The 22,003-nt window shown below is 33.9% G+C and overlaps 1 long non-coding RNA gene across 10 annotated transcripts in view; it reads right to left on the bottom strand.

The window, feature by feature from the left end:
• LOC146997288 (uncharacterized) overlaps positions 1–22,003 on the bottom strand; it is a 64,979-nt gene that overhangs the window by 5,698 nt on the left and 37,278 nt on the right. For 9 of the 10 annotated variants that reach the window (XR_015041284.1, XR_015041279.1, XR_015041280.1 and 6 more), the window contains one exon: positions 19,246–21,045. This is a non-coding gene — a long non-coding RNA (uncharacterized LOC146997288). Of the gene's footprint in view, positions 1–14,782; positions 21,046–22,003 lie in introns of those variants that run through there. The other variant, XR_015041283.1, reaches the window with a different exon arrangement.

Here is a 22,003-nt window from a genome sequence, read left to right as displayed (position 1 = left end):
GTTAAAAAAATTTGTGCAATTTTCGTAATGAAAATTTTGACTCTTGATTCAATAGTAATCCAGTAATGAATTTTGAAAACAGGCGACGTAAAACTTTAAATCACTTCTTCCATAAAATTTAGAATAAATATTACTTATTTGTAATTTTTAATTGAAAAGTAAAAATTTACTTTTGAAAATAAGTGATGATATAAAAAATGCGTCTAATCCAAAATCTGAAGAATTTCTAATAAACAATATTTTATTTAACATCAGCAGATGTAGAAGCTTGAACGATTTTCTAAAATGGTTTTTTTTCTAATAATTAACAGCGAACTCTTCAGAGCTTACGATTATTAAGATTATTACGATTATTACCAGTCCTTCAGCAATGTAAGTATTCATTGTACATTGCCAAAGATTTAAATGGGGGGGGGGGGGTTCTTGATATTATTGCTACTTTTTGACTGGTTCTTGATATTATTTGCTACTGTAGAGAGATACAAAAGTTTTCAAAAGAAAGTAAGTGTTTCATTTTAAAATACAATAGACATTTAAGGCAATGAGACATATAATGAGACATGAGTAAGTTTTCTCTTAAAGGCTGCCTTATTAGTTTAAAATGATTAGATAAACCGCCTCCAATTCTTGATTTGTAAAATTCAGGTAGCTGAAAGAATGTATTTAGACGCAATGCTATATAAAAAACAAAATTAATTATTTGACATGGTTTCAAAATTCAGAACGTCTCTGCCTATAATAAAAACTGTGATTTTAAAGTAGCGATGCTTGGAATGTTCTTTCAAAAGAACTAAAAGTATAAAATCAGTTATGTTCAGCATTACTGAGCTCATAGTATATGAAGCCCATTAAAATCTACAATATTTAGTCCAATATACATAAAATTCTTTTCAAAATGCCTGTGATGTCAACTGTCAATTTATTTAACAAGAAGAAGAATAGTAAATATTTTTTCATGGAGGTAAAATGTGAGAGCAGAAATTTAATATGAAGTAAATAAAATTACAATTAAGATACAATAACATGCCGAACAAGTATTAATTAGTTAAACAACAAAAATCAGCGTTATATTTTCAAATTTTCACAGGACTCCTTTCGATGGTTTTCCGGAACCATCATCATTTGTTGATGGTTCGGTAAAACCATCGAAACGAGTCCTGTGAAAATTTGAAAATATAACGCTGATTTTTGTTGTTTGACTTCTAAATTAAAATTACAATTATCAAGTAAATATAATTGCTCTAAACAAATAACAACACAGTTTAGCATTCGTCACAGATCTCCAAAAAATGTATCTACATATTTTCATCTCAGAAAGTGTAGGAAAAGTGGACCTTAATCGCAAACATATACTACTATATCACTCCTTAAGATGTTGCACTAACTTCCATATTAGTTATGCTATTCCTTTAGTTGATGACATGCTGTTTTTCTCCAATTTTTTTCAATAAACATAATCTACATTCAGCATGAACAAGTATTTTTCTCTTTGCTATGATATCAAACTCCCTTTTAAAACAAAAATAGCACAAATTTTATAAAGCACTTATAAGTTTTGAGCATCTTATAAGTTTTGAGCTGCTTTTCCCCACCACCGGTTGGAAAGCTTTTATCTAAACTGATTCACAATCAAAAAGAGCTTCTACTCTGGCAATCTCAAGATTCGAACATGGATGAACATCTCCAAGACGATAGCAGCATACATCAGTGTAGTTCACTTGATGTATATTTCAGGTTTAGGGACATTAGAAGATTTAGAAATCATTAACGTAATAGAATTTTCTCTGAAGGATGCTGTGCCGAAATCCCTTAGGGAATAACATGCTTAGCGATTTCCTTCCTTTACATCGTGTACCTGGGAAACGAAAAGGATAAATCAAGGGTGTCGCACTCTGTGACAGAGAGAATGGTGAGGGCACTTAAAAATGCTTTCCAACGGATATCTTGATTAATGACAAATGATTATTGCCATAATTGATCCGTGAGTGTTTCATCCTTCTTCATTAAGATTAATGGGCCGGAACTGTCGGGAACGTTTCATATTTAAAACCTATTTAGCTGAAAGCTTCTCAAATTTGCGCGCGTCATTTATGACCGGGATGCCTCCACAAATCTTTGACTATTGGTAGAATTCCAAACTTTTAAAATTTCTAGACCGTGGACGTTTTATTTTAAATTCCGGTCTTCTCAGGCGTAATTTTGGAGGATCAATCATTGATTATGGATGATTCAGTATTTTTCTTAATATTTAATCAGATTGACTATATCTGATCGAACCGGTTTTTATGTTTTAATTTCATTTTCGTGTTTCAAATCTTTAAATTGACAGCTTTATCGCTTTCATTTATTTCTGTTCCTTCATAAAATTCATTCATTTTTTTCATTTATTTCTCTCTTTCCAAAATTTTATTGCTTACTTATTCATGTTACAAGAACAGATTCTTTTAAAATTATATATTCGATACTGGTTATCTTATAAAATCAACGAAGCGAAACTGAACGTTTAAAAGGTGTTCTTTAATGCCGATATCAGTTGCATTAAAATCAGACACGACGGTTCGTCTTAAATCTTACACACACACACACAAAAAAAAAAAAAGTTAAAAATTTAAAACTCCGTTTCTATTTTATGATGAAAAATTAAATTTATTATTTCATTATAAACAACTCAAAAATGAAGAAAAAGAAGTCATGTCTTACCTTAGATACAATCGTATTCCAGACATAACAATTAATGAAACAGGCTGACAGAAAACTCATTTAATCCATCCAGCAGTGTAATCCAGAAATAACCATCACAAAACTAACTATACAGTTCCGTCCCAAAATAAGTATCAATACAACCTCGCACCATGGTTATCGTTCGACAATAAATTTTACTCAAAAGTGAAGCAAAAACTTGATAATAATGGAACACTTTATCGGTAAATACCTTCATTTAGATCCTTCAACGCTATTCTAGTCGGCCTTTATGCCTTATGTGGGTTGCGACAAAAATAGTTCCAAAATCAGTTATAAGTTGAGAGTGTACAGGTGGTAAGATTTGTTCCGGATCAACTGATATGCTGCCTCGCGAGCTCCACGCAGCGATCATGGTTCTCCAAGGAAAGGTGTATTGAAAGTGCAGAAGATCTAGCCAATTATAGCCTATGCGTCGCAGATCTAGCCAATTATAGCATTTCGTCATGCATTGGCAACAAAAATAGGCTGTTGCGATACTGTATAGTATTGATATCGATATTATATAGTTTATATAAACTCAATAGACTTTACAAAGTTTGTTATGGTGAAGTAAAATCTTCAGCCCAAGAAAAGAGAAACACACCAAAGTGAAACATAAAATTAGCAAAGCAACAAAATTAATGTTTGGCGTAGATTTAGACAAGATCTCTAAATCTTGACTAAATCTATGCCAAAAACATGATTTGTTGCTTTGCTAATAAACAATTGATAGTAGAGAATATTAACGTCTGCGCCATGGTGCTATCTAGGCTAGTTGAGCCATTGCAACGAGCTAAAATTCAACACGTTTGTTCGAAGATTAAATTTTGATGTTAGAAACATCCAGTGCTGCGAAACCTCAGCGCTTTAAAAAAAAAATAGTATTATGAATTCTTCGCTTAATTCATCCGGAGTATTCGAAAGTATTTTAATTCTTTTTCAACTTCTTGATGTACTTCCGAAGTCTAATTTCTAAATTTTTGTGGCTAATTTGGCACCTCTTCGAGTAGTTCACCTGAGACAAGGCCCAATCATTGGCCCAGTTTGCCACCCACAGTAAACATTAGTGAACTAGGTTAGGTTAGGTTATTTAATTACGGCAAAGCCTCGAGGGCTATCTGCCTAAAGAGAGGGATGCCCTTCGTGGAGGACTTTCTAAGGGAAACTGGCTCGTATATACGTTACACGTGGGGGAAAACCACGAAAACACCTATGCAGCCAGCCCGTTCGCGGGATTCGAACCTCGAACCGAACTACCAGTGTTCAGCGACTTTACCGTTTGCCCGCTGGTGGGCCATTAGTGAACTAAATGAAAACTCATAACAAATGTTGCTTTAGTACATTGCTCATAGTTCTTTGTTCATAAATGTTTCCAGCTAAGCAAGAAAACTGCGGCTTGTTGTTGTGCAATGAAATAAGTTGTTGTCACACAATAATCAGCTGACATAACATTTTCTTAGTACCAACCATTGCGAAATCAATGCTGTCTGTATGCCCTCGTTATCTTCCAATCTGAAGAGAAGAATGCGAATTTTGCTTGAATTTAGAAGGCAAATTAATTAAATAACATATGAACAGGAAGTAATCTATGTAAAGCGCAGTGCACCTGGTTGGACAGAGTATATGAGGTTAATGGAGATAGAAAATAGTTCATTGTATGAGGAATCAGGTGTTCCTAGCAATCGAAAGTTGATTCATCTTGTCATGAAGTGTTATTTAGATTTTGCTAGCATTCAGTTTATGTTAAAAGGCTAATTTTGCTGCTCTTACATTTCTTACCATGGGAAAGCAAAAATAAGAATTTTTACAAAAATCATTCGTTACAATTTCGAATATTTGTCTTCCGAATCTCCAAAAATTGCCATTTAGATATTTGAAAGATTTGGCTTGTTTATTTGATTACGACAAAGCATTCGAGAGCTATCTGCCTACGAGGAGGGATGCCTTCGTGAAGGACTTTTAAGGGAAACTGGTTCGCATACACGTTACACATGAGGAAACCACGACAACGCCCATGCAGCCAGCCCGATCCGAACCTCGTAACGAGCTCCCAGTGTTCTGCGACTTTACCGCTCGGCAGCTCGTGGGCCAATATTTGAAAAAGGGTAGTTTGAAACTGCTTAGGGAGCATCTTGGAGCCAGCGAGCACTGCGTTGACGATACCTGGTTGAAACGGTTATAAGCTATATACCTAGTATTCAAGAACGAGAAATAGAATTTCATAAGGTTTCTGTGTATAGTATGCATCATATGACGTAAAGTGAAAGCCTTTATGTTAATTCCGTCATTGCAAAGGATTAAGTATATGTGCGTTATGCGCATACGAGTGCGTCTCCATTATGCATGTGTTCATATTCCATATAACAATCGCGAAAAACATTGCATAAGTGTCCGGTTTGGATTTCTAAAATCCGTTGTGCCAAGCGAAATAATTCGAAAATGTTCTAATTGCATGGGCGTTTTCCTGGTTTGCCCCATGTAATGCCAGTTTCAATTAGAACGTCCTCCACGAAGGCATCCATTTCCCTAGACAGATAACCCTAATGAGATTTGCCGTAATATCAATAAAAATCAAAGCACAAAGTTTCAGAGTTCTGCAACCAGTTTCAAAAAATAAAGTGCATTCAAATAATTGTACAAATGCATAAAAATTTTACTTTTAAGCATACTTAAAATGATACAAAAGAACTGAACATTTATTACAAACTGGAAAACATATATATTAATTCAGTGTACTGTAAAACAAATGCTGAATGCAAGTGTGTACAAGGCACAATTAAATATAAACAAACATACGCGGATAATAAAAACAAAGGTCTACACGAGTTAAGAGCAAAATTTTAACGTAGTATTTTAAAATACTTTGCATTTTCTTTTACATTATTGTTAAGTATTTGAATGCAGGAAACTGTAAAGAAATATAGTTTGCCATATCTGCATGTTCACCCCAAGACCTTCAAAACAAACTTGCATGTGCATTGAAGTTATATTTAATTTTTCAAGAAACAGGTTTTAAATTTTTAAACATCTCCTCTCCATAATTGAAGACTTCTGTTTGTGAAATCAGAAACACATTAATAGAGAATCTTAAAATACACATATGTAAAGATCGTGAATTATGAATAAAAGTAAAATGAGTTGTGTTTTTCCGAAATGGCAACATCAGAAGATGTTCTAAAGGTCCAATATAAAAATTTGTACTCGCTATTATAAATCTGGAGGAATCATGTTTGTGCTCTCAAAAGAGTAAATAAAATTTATAAGTATTATCAAAGATAGTTTTTATAAGATTCGAATTTTCGCTTTATTGAAATAAAGTGCGGGAAGATCAGTAAGAATTTCATCTCAGTATGGAATTTTAGAAATACAATGGCAGATTGTGAATAATTACAAATGTAACCCAGTCCATTAATCCATACAAGGCCAGATGTGGTGGTCTCTTTATTATGGAGGCACCCAATAGGTGGGGCAATTTAAAAGTTGTTTAAATAAGGCTGAGCCAAATTTAGCAGAACTGTGAATTAAGTCAGTTTCTACACTTTCAGTGTCTTTTTGCCGAGTGGGACCAAAAGTAAACTTTCAGTTTTGTACACAGAAAAATCTGACTTCTTGACCGCTGGCTTTAATTGTAAAATTTGATAACTGTTTTCACTCTACTTGGTGTTTTACATTTACTAGCAGCTTCGCTGCCAGCCTTCGTCTGGCCTTTAAATGTACAGAAAAAATGGCTGAAGGGAACACCAAACGTTAAATTTAAAAACTGCGTAGAATTTTACTCTGCAGAAGAACTTCATAAAAAAAGTTATTACGTATAACAAAATTACAATGAAATAAGCAATATCCCTTAATACAAATATTAATTATCCTAATAAATAAATTAACCAACTTCCCTTTGCAAAATCTTAAGAAAATGGTATAAAGGAGGTTAAGAACTTTGTTTCCTAAAAAAAAATCACTCAAAATTTTTCAATATCTTAAAAACAGTGAAATGAGCAATAAATAACATTAAAAGAATACAAAAAACAAAAAATTCTGAAAAGCAAAATATAATTAATGATATTTTATCTTATATTTTCAAGAGAAAAAACATTACAATAAAATAAGCTATATCCCTTAATACAAATATTAATTATCCTAATAAAAAAATTTACCAACTTCCCGTTGAAGAAAAAAAGTCATGCAAAACTTTTCAATATTGTTACGAATTTGCTATTTAAAAAGCTAATGTTAGTTCAATTATAAATTAAATGGTTTTATTTCTCGCGCAGTGCAGCGCGTGACGAATATTAAAAGAAAGCTAAGCCGGAAAAATTAAAAATACAAGAGCGCGTGCGTTAAATAAATATCTCTTTTTGATTTCGAGAAAGTACTGGAAAATTCTAGCGCGTGATTTTAAAATCTTATAAAAGGAGGAAAACATCTCAGTTCGTAGTAGTTGCTTGCTTAGTTTGTTGTTGTTTAGAAAACTGCTCTTGTTGATTGTAGCGAATTCGCGGATTAGCGTTCTTTAGCTGTTTTGAATTACGTTCTATTGGATATTTGAGTAGTTAAAAGATAACTACTGTGAGATATTGTAATACTGCATGATAATTTGAGAAAATTTAAGCATTTTTGTTGTGATAATAATAAATTTTTGTTCATTTTTCATCGGACTTGTGCATTCATTTCATAACGAGCCCGTACGCACGCAACAATTTTTGGTGTCAGAAGTGGGATTTGAATGCCAATAACAAGAGGGATGGAAGAACAATTGAGAAATAAAGTGAAAAATAAAGTGCATTCAAATAATTGTACAAATGCATAAAAAATTTACTTTTAAGCATACTTAAAATGATACAAAAGAACTGAACATTTATTACAAACTGGAAAACATATATATTAATTCAGTGTACTGTAAAACAAATGCTGAATGCAAGTGTGTACAAGGCACAATTAAATATAAACAAACATACGCGGATAATAAAAACAAAGGTCTACACGAGTTAAGAGCAAAATTTTAACGTAGTATTTTAAAATACTTTGCATTTTCTTTTACATTATTGTTAAGTATTTGAATGCAGGAAACTGTAAAGAAATATAGTTTGCCATATCTGCATGTTCACCCCAAGACCTTCAAAACAAACTTGCATGTGCATTGAAGTTATATTTAATTTTTCAAGAAACAGGTTTTAAATTTTTAAACATCTCCTCTCCATAATTGAAGACTTCTGTTTGTGAAATCAGAAACACATTAATAGAGAATCTTAAAATACACATATGTAAAGATCGTGAATTATGAATAAAAGTAAAATGAGTTGTGTTTTTCCGAAATGGCAACATCAGAAGATGTTCTAAAGGTCCAATATAAAAATTTGTACTCGCTATTATTAATCTGGAGGAATCATGTTTGTGCTCTCAAAAGAGTAAATAAAATTTATAAGTATTATCAAAGATAGTTTTTATAAGATTCGAATTCTCACTTTATTGAAATAAAGTGCGGGAAGATCAGTAAGAATTTCATCTCAGTATGGAATTTTAGAAATACAATGGCAGATTGTGAATAATTACAAATGTAACCCAGTCCATTAATCCATACAAGGCCAGATGTGGTGGTCTCTTTATTATGGAGGCACCCAATAGGTGGGGCAATTTAAAAGTTGTTTAAATAAGGCTGAGCCAAATTTAGCAGAACTGTGAATTAAGTCAGTTTCTCTACACTTTCAGTGTCTTTTTGCCGAGTGGGACCAAAAGTAAACTTTCAGTTTTGTGCACAGAAAAATCTGACTTCTTGACCGCTGGCTTTAATTGTAAAATTTGATAACTGTTTTCACTCTACTTGGTGTTTTACATTTACTAGCAGCTTCGCTGCCAGCCTTCGTCTGGCTTTTAAATGTACAGAAAAAATGGTTGAAGGGAACACCAAACGTTAAATTTAAAAACTGCGTAGAATTTTACTCTGCAGAACAACTTCATAAAAAAAGTTATTACGTATAACAAATTACAATGAAATAAGCAATATCCCTTAATACAAATATTAATTATCCTAATAAATAAATTAACCAACTTCCCTTTGCAAAATCTTAAGAAAATGGTATAAAGGAGGTTAAGAACTTTGTTTCCTAAAAAAAATCACTCAAAATTTTTCAGTATCTTAAAAACAGTGAAATGAGCAATAAATAACATTAAAAGAATACAAAAAACAAAAAATTCTGAAAAGCAAAATATAATTAATGATATTTTATCTTATATTTTCAAGAGAAAAAACATTACAATAAAATAAGCTATATCCCTTAATACAAATATTAATTATCCTAATAAAAAAATTTACCAACTTCCCGTTGAAGAAAAAAAGTCATGCAAAACTTTTCAATATTGTTACGAATTTGCTATTTAAAAAGCTAATGTTAGTTCAATTATAAATTAAATGGTTTTATTTCTCGCGCAGTGCAGTGCGTGACGAATATTAAAAGAAAGCTAAGCCGGAAAAATTAAAAATACAAGAGCGCGTGCGTTAAATAAATAAATATCTCTTTTTGATTTCGAGAAAGTACTGGAAAATTCTAGCGCGTGATTTTAAAATCTTATAAAAGGAGGAAAACATCTCAGTTCGTAGTAGTTGCTTGCTTAGTTTGTTGTTGTTTAGAAAACTGCTCTTGTTGATTGTAGCGAATTCGCGGATTAGCGTTCTTTAGCTGTTTTGAATTACGTTCTATTGGATATTTGAGTAGTTAAAAGATAACTACTGTGAGATATTGTAATACTGCATGATAATTTGAGAAAATTTAAGCATTTTTGTTGTGATAATAATAAATTTTTGTTCATTTTTCATCGGACTTGTGCATTCATTTCATAACGAGCCCGTACGCACGCAACAATTTTTGGTGTCAGAAGTGGGATTTGAATGCCAATAACAAGAGGGATGGAAGAACAATTGAGACAGCTCATTACTGATTTTGCTGCTTTCCAAGAAAAGATGGAAGCTGGCCAAACATCTTTTAAAGAAGAAATGAAATTGGGCCAGGAATCCCTCAAAGGAGAAATGAAATTTGGCCAGGAATCCGTTAAGGAAGAGATGAAATCTCTTAAAAATGAGATGAAAGCAGGTCAGGACGAAATGAAAAGAGAAATTACCTGCGTAATAGAAAATAAATTTGAGGCTATGGAAGGCAGAATAGACGCGGTTGAAACTAAAGTTGGACATATAGAAGAGAGAGTTTCTGCCGTCGAACAACAAATTGATGATAGGGTTTCTGCTGCCGTCGCCAAAGAAGTTGACAGCCTAAAGAAGTGCATAGCGACGGTAGGAAACAATTCTGAAGGTTTCAAATTTTTATCGATGCCTGCTCGTTCCGTTCTGAAACTATCTACATATGATGGGAAGACCTCCTGGCAGGTGTATAGGACACAATTTTCTATCGTTGCGGATGCGAATGGGTGGGATTCCCAAGCTAAGGCCTGTCATCTCGCCGCTTCTCTGAGAGCAGACGCAGCGGATATCCTGCAGACGCTTCCCGAAAATCAAAGGCTAGATTTCGAAGCTCTATCCGGCGCTTTGGAGCTGCGCTTCGGCGAGAAATGTTTAAAAGACTACAGCAGGCTCCAATTAAAATCTCGTCAACAGAAGCTCACCGAAACGCTTCAGGAGCTCGCCACGGATGTTGAAAGGCTGTCACATCACGCCTTTTCAGAGTGCCCGACAGAAACAAGGGAAATCCTGTCCCTGCAATATTTCATCGATGGCATCCGGGACCCTGAAATACAGAAAGCACTGCGAATGGCGGATGTTAAAGATCTGAAAAGCGCTTTAGTGTATGCCATGAAATTTGAGGCAGCCCAGCAAGCCACCCGTCGAGACCGCCATCCAGTCAGAGCTGCTCAAGTCGAGGAGCCAGGGGATCAAGTCACTGCTCGTCTAGACGATTTAACTAGACAACTGAACGCCTTGAGTCAGAATATTGGTGACAAGAAACCGACCGTAAAGTGCTGGAACTGCGGTGCTGAAGGACACATCCGACGAAACTGCAGAACACCCCAGGGCACGGATGCTAAGACCGCTCCTAACAAACAGCAGGGAAGCTAATTAGTGGCCATCTCGCGGGGCGGAGTTTGCCAGATCATGAAAAGCCCCAGTTTAAAGCGCTTCAGATTTCTGCAGTGAGAGCCGGCAGTAATGGACTTTTCATAATAGGACATATTAATGGAGTTCCCTGCAATATGACGATAGATACAGGAGCCAACGTTACCATCATCCGAAAAGATTTGGCTCAACAACTGGGAAGCAAACTTATCTGGACGCCGCCCTGCGTTACCCTACAGACTGTGTCCGGTGAGAAGATCAACATCGATGGAAAAGTAAATGCTAACATCACGTTTGGAAGTGCCGCTTACCATCACATGGCATATGTAGCAGAGATCACTGATTCTTGCATACTCGGATTGGACTTTCTAAGGAAATACAATTTTTCCTTGGACTTTAAAAATAACGAATTGCATTCTACATCTGAGGACATAGCGTTATTTGGAGTCAATGATGAAGTTAAATCTGTCCATAAAATCATAGCACAAGACAATATCACAATACCGGCAAGAACAGAAATTTTACTCCCTGGATCCATAGCCGAAAACAGAAATTTCCGCTACGGCGTCATAGAATATCCCAATAACTGTAATAGCCCAAAAGGAGTACTAGTAGCCTCAACACTCGTCGACCTATCCAGAACGGTTATCCCGGTGAGAGTCGCCAATGTAACTGAGAAGGGGAGAATTATTAAGAAAGGTGAAGTGGTTGCAGCATGTACTCCAGTAACCACCGTTGAAAGAAAGAGTAACATCCAAGAATCCGTGTCCTCAGAGAGAATTACATCGGAGTTATTGCAGAATGCGCAATTAAACGATGAAGAGAAGAATGCTGCCGATCGCGTTATTAAAGATCTTCAAGTTGTTTTTTCCCGCTCGTCTTCTGACGTGGGTCGAACTAGTTTGACACAACATAGAATAGATACCGGCGATCATCGCCCGATCAAGCAACATCCAAGGCGTCTGCCGTTTGCTAAACAGGAAGAGGTGCGAACACTGTTAAAAGATATGGAAGAAGGCGATGTCATCGAGCCTTCAACAAGTCCATGGGCATCTCCCATCGTTCTCGTCAGAAAGAAAGACGGCTCAACAAGATTTTGCGTTGACTATCGCCGGTTGAATGAGGTTACGAAGAAAGACAGTTACCCTCTTCCTAGAATTGACGACATTCTAGACACTCTTTCTGGAAGCAAGTGGTTCTCAACGCTTGATTTAAAGAGTGGGTATTGGCAGGTAGAAATACACCTTCATGACCGAGAAAAGACGGCATTTACTACGGGACAAGGGCTTTGGCAATTCAAGGTGATGCCGTTTGGACTGTGTAATGCGCCGGTAACATTCGAACGCCTCATGGAGACTGTTTTGAAAGGACTTTCCTATGAAGCCTGTCTGATATACCTGGACGATATCATCATCGTCGGAAAGAGTTTTGAAGAGCATCTAGAAAATCTTAGAAAGGTGCTTCAGAAACTGAAAGAAGCCAATCTAAAGCTGAGTCCCGCTAAATGCAAATTGTTCCGAAAGGAAGTGACTTACCTGGGACATGTCATCTCTGCAGAAGGTGTGCGCACGGATCCTGAAAAGGTATCAGCGGTTAAATCCTGGAAACGTCCCGAAAATGTCCATCAGCTGAGAAGCTTTCTAGGGCTTTGCACCTACTATAGGAGATTCGTGAAGGACTTTTCTTCCATCGCAAGACCCCTTCACAAGCTCACAGAGAGCAACCAAAAGTTCTTGTGGACAAAAGAATGCGACGATGCATTTAACAACTTAAAGGAGGCTTTAACATCTGCTCCAATCCTGACGTATCCTCAGCACGACCGACCATTTATTCTCGACACCGACGCGAGCAATGAAAGTGTCGGTGCTGTTTTGTCCCAAGAAACAGACGGCCAAGAACGTGTAGTGGCGTACTGGAGCAAGTGCCTGTCTAAACCGGAGAGGAATTATTATTGTGTCACCAGGAAAGAGTTGCTCGCCATAGTCAAAGCTGTAGAACAGTTCCATCACTATCTATACGGCAGAAAATTTCTGCTCCGCACCGATCATGCATCATTGACCTGGCTTTTAAATTTCAAGAATCCTGAGGGTCAAATAGCCAGGTGGATACAGAGACTCCAAGAATATGACATCACTATCCGTCATCGTAAGGGATCATCACACGGAAACGCCGACGCCCTGTCTAGAAGACCTTGCCAAGAAAACTGTCGATATTGTTCCAGGGTGGAAGCGAAATACGAGCTGCTGACTCCGGTCGCAAGACAAATTACAACATCAACATCGGCTGATCGAGAACCGTGGAGTGATGATGAAGTCAGGAAAGACCAGCTGGAAGACCGCGACATTAAACCCATAATTGATCTAATGGAGTCGTCAAACAGAAAACCTACCTGGCAGGACATTTCTATCTGTAGTCCTACAACCAAACAATATTGGGCACTCTGGGATTCACTTCACATTCGAAACGGCGTCTTATACCGGAAATTCGAATCGGATGATGGGAAGACGTTCCGATGGCAGCTGATACTTCCAAGATCCCGCAATCCTGATGTCCTTAAAGAACTACATAACAGCCCTACGGGAGGTCACTTTGGAATAATGAAGACCTTACAGAGAGTTCGTGAGCGCTTTTACTGGAATAATGCAAAGGATGACGTGCAAAAGTGGTGCCGATCTTGCGATGCCTGTGCAGGTCGGAAAGGACCTAAGAGACGCAGCCGAGGCAAGCTGCAACGTTACAACGTAGGGGCGCCTTTTGAACGAATCGCGTTTGACCTCTGCCACGAACTGCTGATGGCAACAAATACATACTCGTTGTCGTTGATTACTTCACCAAGTGGCCTGAAGCTTATCCTATTCCTGATCAATTTATTTTAAGTTCGTAAAATAGTTAAGTGCCTACATTTCATGACGATGTGAAAATGGAGTGTGCAGAGTAAAATCTCGTTTCCTATAGGCCATTATGTCTCAAAATGACGCGATTTCGTCACAAAACATAAAATAAAAAAATTTTTAATTCGAATTTCGAAAAAAATCGCTTCGAGGTGCACTGGCTCTTGTCTAAATGCACCTATCTACCAAATTTCGTAGCCGTGAGTCTATTAGCTTACGTGCAGCGCGAACGAAAGACACGCACACACAGACAGACTCTTTCTTTTATTATACTATGTAGAGACTATATTTTTCAATTTTAATAAAGTTATTTTGATGTTTTATGTATTTTTGCCTTGCTACGAAGTGTGAACTGAATTAACTGAATGAGAAATATATATCTAATGAAATTCGAGGAAATAAGTTTAAATTAAATGCAGCAAAAACAAATCGTACAAGGAAGTCATGTGGTAATAATACACATTCGATTTTTTTATAAAGCAATTTTATATTAAATATCAATGCAATGACATTAAAAATTTAATATGTTTTTAAATTAGTAATGGAATTATATTCATTTATGTACTCTTAATTGCATTTATTTTTATACTAAAAATTAGAATTTTAATCGCACTATTTGAGAAAAAAGTAACAAAAAGTGGTAGTTTTCATACTACATCATTACCAAATAAAATATTTATAAATACTTTCGGATTGTTTTCCCTTCCATAATACAAATTCTTTAGTTAAATCCTTAAATCAAATTTCAGGTATAGTAAGCATTAATTACATTAATCTACATTCCATTACCAGCAATATTCTTATATTTTAAGAAGGATATGTTTCTGAGACATGTTACTGTATTTTGAACAAGCGATGAACTAAAGTTCAAAAGCTTGACAGGTCTAGATGATATGAAAATTTCTTTAATAATATCCCAATTTATTGAACGATGATCGCTAAGCAAATCTTCGACTTGATCGACACTCAGTTATTTAAAGTAAATGATCTAACAAAGCGAGTTTCGTCTTCGATGTATTCTATCCCTTCATTAAACATCTTACACTACTCAAAATCTCTTACGCTGAATAAAATATTGCCTTCAAAAGCATTTTACAAAGTTTCAAAAACTTACCTAGCGGATTTCCATTGCGAGGACAAAATTTCACGCAGATTCTTTGCGATAAGAATCGCTATTTTGGGAAATCTCCAAAGGAAAAATTCTTTATTCATTAAAAATTAATATATCTGCAAACGATAAAAGAAAATGAAATGCGAATTGTTGCCACATGTCGATGGAACTCGTCAACTTCTGAAAAATCTTCGCAAACGAATTTTGGACGCTCGCATTTTAAATTATTCATTCTCAATATTTTGATTCCAATGTACGGAAATGAATTTTAAATAACAAAAGTAAAATGTAAATCCACTGCACTACAGAAATCTATAGAAAGCATAAAACGTAATCTGCTGTGATTGCTATGAGCAATTAAGCTGAGAATGGCTGCATATGAATTGAAGAATTTTTCATTCAAAGCAATTGAGGAAGTTTCCAAAATTACGTAATTTCCTACTTTTTCCAAGAAAAAGAAATGAAATCTTACAAGAAATCCACTTTTTACTCTATCTTGTGTTCCTAATTGGAAAACTAAATTTGAAAAAGTTGTAGTACTTATTGCTGAGTACTTCTTTCGTTGAAAATTTGTTCATATTTGTTCACTAGAAAGCCATTCTGATTTCATCTCAAGTAAAAATTTTTAATTGAATTTTATTATTTATTTATTTCTCAAAAAATAGAGACATGATTTTCAGAAATATTCAGAAAGGGAAAAAAAAAAAAAGATTTCTGGATTAGGTTTTTGTCATTTTGCTCCATCTACCGACTGTATAATATCGTTCATTTATTAACACAACATCTATAACACCTTACATCTATAAAACAACATCTTACATCTCCTCTCATAAAACAAAGTGTTCAAAGTTCTATCAATTTCACTCGTGCAGTCAACAGCTAAAAATTAGACAGCTCGCGAAGAAAATTGTTAAACTATGGATTTAGTATCCCACATTCGGGTTCCTGCTATGCGTCGACCTCGACGACATTATTCTACTCTTGACATCATAAAAAGAACCATCATCGTAAATAAGCCGAAACCTGAAAAGAAGTACGAAGGGAGAGGGGAAGATTGTGTGCTAAGGACAATATTGAAAGGAAACATCTTAATTGTCCTTCATCTTTGCACAATAACATCGTCGACAGTCCCTTCTATATTTCATCTAAAACGAAAAATATCTTCAATCTTTAACAGTTTTGGAAATGTTCATTTCATCTTAAAAATAGCATTTACTGAAATAAAAGTCATTATTAGGTGGAAACTCACAGTTCGGTTATCAGTTGTATCACTTCAGGTTAAGAACGTCATAATCAGTATTATTTTATTCATCTTCTTCTGCTTGAGTCCATTGTTTTATGTATTCAGCGCATGTACTTGTTTTAGTGGGTCCTTCATGATCTCCTTCTTTTACAACATCATAGGAGTCATTATTCTTTATTTTGACAATCTTATACGAGCCTAAATACTTTGATTTTAACTTATTGGTCCAAATTGCGTCCTTTTGATTGCTACTAAATCATTAATTTCATAACATTTTGAAGAACGTCTTCGAAAGTTATATGTTTTCTTATTTTCTTCTTGTACCTTAAACATTTGTATTTTCGCATCTTTTCGAAGCTCTTCTCCGTAAGTTTCAAAACTATTTTGAATTTCTGCGTCAATTATTTCTTTTCCAGAAGTATAATCAGTATTTGCTTGAAAATTAAAAGCATTTTGTTTGCTTACTTCAGATATAAAATTAACAGCTGATATTGCTTTAGAAAGTCTTCTTTTGGGGACAGAAGATTCTTCAAGAAACGCCTCTTCTGTGACGTTGTCTTATGTTTAGTTGCTTTGTAAATTGATGTTGAAGTCGCACTAGATGGCGTTGGAACAGCATCAGCACCACACAGGTTTCCCTAATGTTCCCAATCATCAGCATTAAGAATTTCTCGCAACTGACGACAACCTTTCTGATATAATTCTGATATCTTCATGAGTGATACACATTTTTCTTTCTAATTCTGCTTGTTTAGCAAATAATCTCTTCTCCATAATTTCCCTCATGCAATCTTTTTCTAAAGCTAGCATTTCTTGCATGTTCAGTTTAACATTTTGAACTTTATTTTCTTTCTCAGACAGGATTTTATCTTTGGTGATTGCTACTAAATCATTAATTTCATAACATTTTGAAGAACGTCTTCGAAAGTTATATGTTTTCTTATTTTCTTCTTGTACCTTAAACATTTGTATTTTCGCAGCTTCTATTTCATTCTTGGCATCTAATAGTTGTTTCTGTAAAATTTCTACAGTCTGATACGGAAAGTTTTCTTTCCAAAGACATAACTTGTTCTTCATGAACATCCAAATCCAATTGTAAAATAGATTTTACTTGTTTTAGTTGAACACTTTCTTTATCTCTTATATCTTCTGGGTATCAGAGATATAGGTTTGTTATCTTTTAAAATAATATGCATTTCAGAATTAGTATCTTAGGCTTGTCTTCCTTTAAGTTTTTCAGACATACCAGGATCCAGGATGGAAGTTTGATATTTCTGTTTCACCTGCGCACACTGAGCCGGTTCTTGGTGGTTGTATTGGTTGGTTACGCGGTCAGAGCGGACAGTGGCTACAGCGGACACGTGAGAGTAGCTAGGTGGACAGAGCGGACATTCTCGCACTTATTGTGTTGTTTTCCTAATCAGTCATATGTCATCTATTGTGTAGTTTCAAGCTTTGCACCTGCTGTAGAGAAAAGCCGATACTTATAATAGAAAATGTCTTTCTCATTTTCTCAGTCGATGTTTGATCCTTATGAAGCATGTATGTCTTTTTTAGCGTCGAAAAAAAATCTGCGATGGAACCCATAGCCATTTTAAAAAAATTACTTTCTACAAAAAAAGAATGTTTAGTTGTAGATGATTACCCACACCGAAAAAATAAATTAGGAATGAGTTGGGTATGTGTAAAAGAAAAGACACATCGTTGTAAAGGAAATGTAAAGAGAAATTTTCAATACAAAGTACTGAAGAAAGTACATATACGAAGTACATTTCTGCGTGCCCAACATTACTGAGAACGAAGTTAAAAGGAAGTTAGAAACTTGCAGAAGAAAAGTCCCCCCCCCCAAAAAAAATCAGTTCCCGTTCCCCATATATTTCCAAAACTACTTTCAGAATTATATCAAAAAGGTTATGATTTTATTACTAAAATACCGGCATACTCCAGTGCCAAGACTGTTTTATGTAAGGAGAGGAGAAAGGCTTTGGGAGCTATCCTAATTAAAAGGCTAAATATTGACAAATTAAATACATAAACTGATTCAAAAATTTAAGTTTCTCGTTTGAATATTTTGATCAATTTTGTGTTAGTTAATATTTTTTGTATTTTCCATATATTTGTATTTTCCATAGCTGTCACTGATATTACTTACTGAACCAACTCACAGAACATTTAGAATTCGTCTGCAATTTTCATCAAAACAGATAAATTCAAAGTGTGCAATTTTGCTGTTTAAGTTTTAGTTTAAAATACTAAAATTCAAACAAAAAATGCCTACAATGTTTAAATTGTAACATGCATTATTTTGTGCTTTTGTATTTTAATATGTTTGTTTATATTTTTAATATGTGTTTTTGTTTAATTTAAAAGGGTCAAAATTCAAGCAAGTAAATTTACACAATTTAAAAATTACAGTAAGCATACTTGTCTTATTTTATCTTAAAATTCTAAAAGTTAAATGCTTACAGTTACATTTAAATATTTCTAGTAGCTTTATTTGCCATTTTTTCCCCTTAAATCTTTATTTCATGTTTTATATTTATTTTATTTTTGTTTGAAAAGTTTTAGTTTAAAATACTAAAATTCAAACAAAACAATCCCTGCAATGTTTAAATTGTAACATGTTTTATTTTGTGCTTTTGTATTTTAATATTTTTGTTTATATTTTTAATATGTGTTTTTGTTTAATTTAAAAGGGTCAAAATTCAAGCAAGTAAATTTACACAATTTAAAAATTACAGTAAGCGTATTTGTCTTAAATATTTTATCTTAAAATTCTAAAAGTTAAATGTTTAAAGTTACTTTTAAATATTTCTAGTAGCTTTATTTGCCATTTTTTCCCCTTAAATCTTTATTTCATGTTTTATATTTATTTTATTTTTGTTTAAAAAAAATCTGAATTTCAGCTTTAAAAAAACTATTTAAAAATTACTAGTTTATTTAATTTAGTTTTTTTGTTTTAAAATGCTAATATGAGCCGGAAAGTTTTATATGCATCAGAAAAAGAAATATGTATTTATATAAATTTTGCAGATTAGAAACCTTGGAAGTTCTATCATTAGATGAAAAAGAATAATTCATTTATTACATAACAGTAAATGGTTTAGAAACATGTAATTTAAATCAGAATTTTCCGAATTCATTTAGTAGGAAAAAAGTCCATATCAATCATGAAATTGGTAAATTATCAATTGTAAAACAAGTTAAAAAAATTAAGGAAATGTCGTTTTCCAAATAATTCTTATTAAAATTCTGGATTGACAGTCTCGTTAATTCACAATAAGGGGGAGGACGAAGACCACAACAAAGTTTTGTTCACATCTAATACAGCAAATGCTTTATTGTGTGCTGCTGCAAAAATAATCATTAACGGTTTTTGTAATAAAATAGTAACCATAATAATACAACATACTACGGAATCACAGCACCCATATAGTGCCACCTATTCCAACTGGGCACAAAAATAAGAAAAACTAAAGCAAGTCACAATTTTTTTTTCTGCTGTAGCATTTTGTGAACCAAAGTGGTCCTTTCATTTATATCCAACAATTTAAATATTTCCATACATTGGTAAGATTTACATTTTCATACATTGGTCAAACATTAACATTCAAGCATATATTACTACAAACTGACAAAACAGCAGTGTGTGTTATGAAGCATTTCAACAAAGGTGTGTTTCTTCGTCACACACGTATATACATACATAAAAATATCTTTCTACATTAGTAATAATAATATTATTGCAAATAATATGATTCAGCATCATAAGCATAACAGTATTTTTTTAGGGGAACAGCTTTAGTACAATACATAAGTAAGAAATTACATTAAACAAAATGGTCTCGCAAAACAGATTTAATTCATTAATTTAAATCAGTTTTGCCAGCAAAGATTTTAAAAGTAGAACTGAATAAGATATATTCTCATGTACTTCTCAATGAATGTCTGAATTAATATAATTTATAAGTATAATATGGGCATACTATATATGTAATATATACATTCCCTTTGTTTTCAAATAATTTTCAATCTACAACTAAGTAGTTTTTGAAGCAGCTGTGTGATGCCATTTGTAATAAGCAAACTATGACTCTAATGATTGTATTCCACAAAACATAGAATTTGTTATTAATAAAATAAATATACTTTAAATAGTTTTTGACACACTTCAATCTGTGTATCGCTTCATTATGAATAAATAAATTTCTTAAACAATTTTTGTGTTAGATTAATATACAATAACAAAGTTTTGTAAAGTAGAGAAGAAACATAGTAGAGGTTTTGTGGATTATTTCTCTAAAATCCCAAGTATTCAGGAATGGTACTTTCACCTTTTATAGATAGAACTAAGAACAGCTGTACATTGACAGCAAATTTCGTGTTCAGTACTGTAATTAAAAAATGAATTTAGATGTTGCAATAAATTTTACTCTTCACCATTTAACATGTTTTGATAAATTCTATCTAAAAGCTCTCAAAAAATTGTCCATGGTGTCACTTCACTGGCTTTCTTTGAATTATAAGCAAATTTCAGAATTATTCATACCCTACCCCAAAACATACATTTTTTTACACTTCAGTTCGTGAATTTGTAATACATTTTCTGGTATTGGTCTGAAGGTTCACGTTCCTGCACAATGAAAGAACACAACACTGCACAGAAATCGCCTCTTCTTCTAAAATGCACTTTTCAGAGAGTTTTTTTTTTTGGGGGGGGGAGAAACTTTCTTTTTTTCTCTTAACCACAGTAAGTGTTTGACAGCAGTTTTCGTTGCCTTTTTATGTTTTCCTTTATTCTTTCTATGATGTGTTGGTCTTCAGAAAAAGATGGTGACTGCAAAAATGCTGGAATGATGGATAAGAAGCCATTGCTAGGTGGACCAATGGGAGCACCTGATTTGGTAAGATCACGCCTCATCATCATTACACGATCAAATCATGTGTAGGGCGCCATTGACAGTTTACACATCTGGGCGGACGATACGAGCTTGACGACCTTCCCATTCCAACAACAGTTCACCTAAATTCAAAGGAGATTCAAATAAATATTTAATCAAAATTTAAATAAATACTCATTCATTCATTTAAATAGAAAGAACAAACGTTATTAACAGAAAATTGCTAACGGAACATTGTTAACGGAACAGTGTTACATAATGAAACACTGTTACATAATGGAACATTGTTAATATTGTTATTTAAATTATTAACTTTGCTTATGACAGAAAATTAAGATATTAGCTGAGAAGCTAAATATAGAGATACTGCGAGAAAACTTGGAATATCATTAGGCTTACCAGAAGTCCTCTTTTGACTAGAAATGATCTCGTCTGGCGATGCGGTGCCTGCCTCTCAGCCAGTTATTCATATTTTTCCACTTATGTGTTTAAATTTTAAAAGTGCAGAATACACTCAAATGATATTAATACAAGCCTAAAAGAGCTTACAACATTCTACAATGCATTCATTATTACACTAAGGCACAGAAAGAAGTTTTGATGGAGCAGAACCTCTTATATGGATATACAGCAGTGAATTAACATGGTCTGAAATTGAAGCTTCAGGTGTAATTAAAAAATGTTGTCTAAATAAACAATTAAAACACAACTTTGAAGCTTTAGAACAGCCATTTTATTTTATTTTTAACAATAACAATGGTAAAGCAAAAACTGGTAACCATGGTAACGCTTTACGACTGTGCAGATAGTCTCGCAGACGAATACAAAAATTTTAAACAAGGTGAAAGCATTAATGAAGTTCCCGCAAATAACGCAATAAGCATGGATCATCCTTTTGATAATTGATTAAGTTGATGATTGCAAAGGCTTTTTGGCTAACTAGTTTGAAAATTTGGAACGGGATTATTTGGGAAAATAAATACTGAGAAGATGGATGGATATTTTTCGGGCATTTCAAAGGAGTCTGATGTGTACACCACATTGCTTCCTTGTAAATATTAAATTATGCACATTTTTCTT

This window comes from Stegodyphus dumicola, chromosome 5, assembly GCF_044657685.1.
Source record: "Stegodyphus dumicola isolate Sdum_Otavi_A_Nest chromosome 5, ASM4465768v1".
In the NCBI taxonomy this organism is placed as follows: Eukaryota; Metazoa; Arthropoda; class Arachnida; order Araneae; family Eresidae; genus Stegodyphus; species Stegodyphus dumicola.
This window is presented reverse-complemented; position numbering and strand designations above follow the sequence as displayed.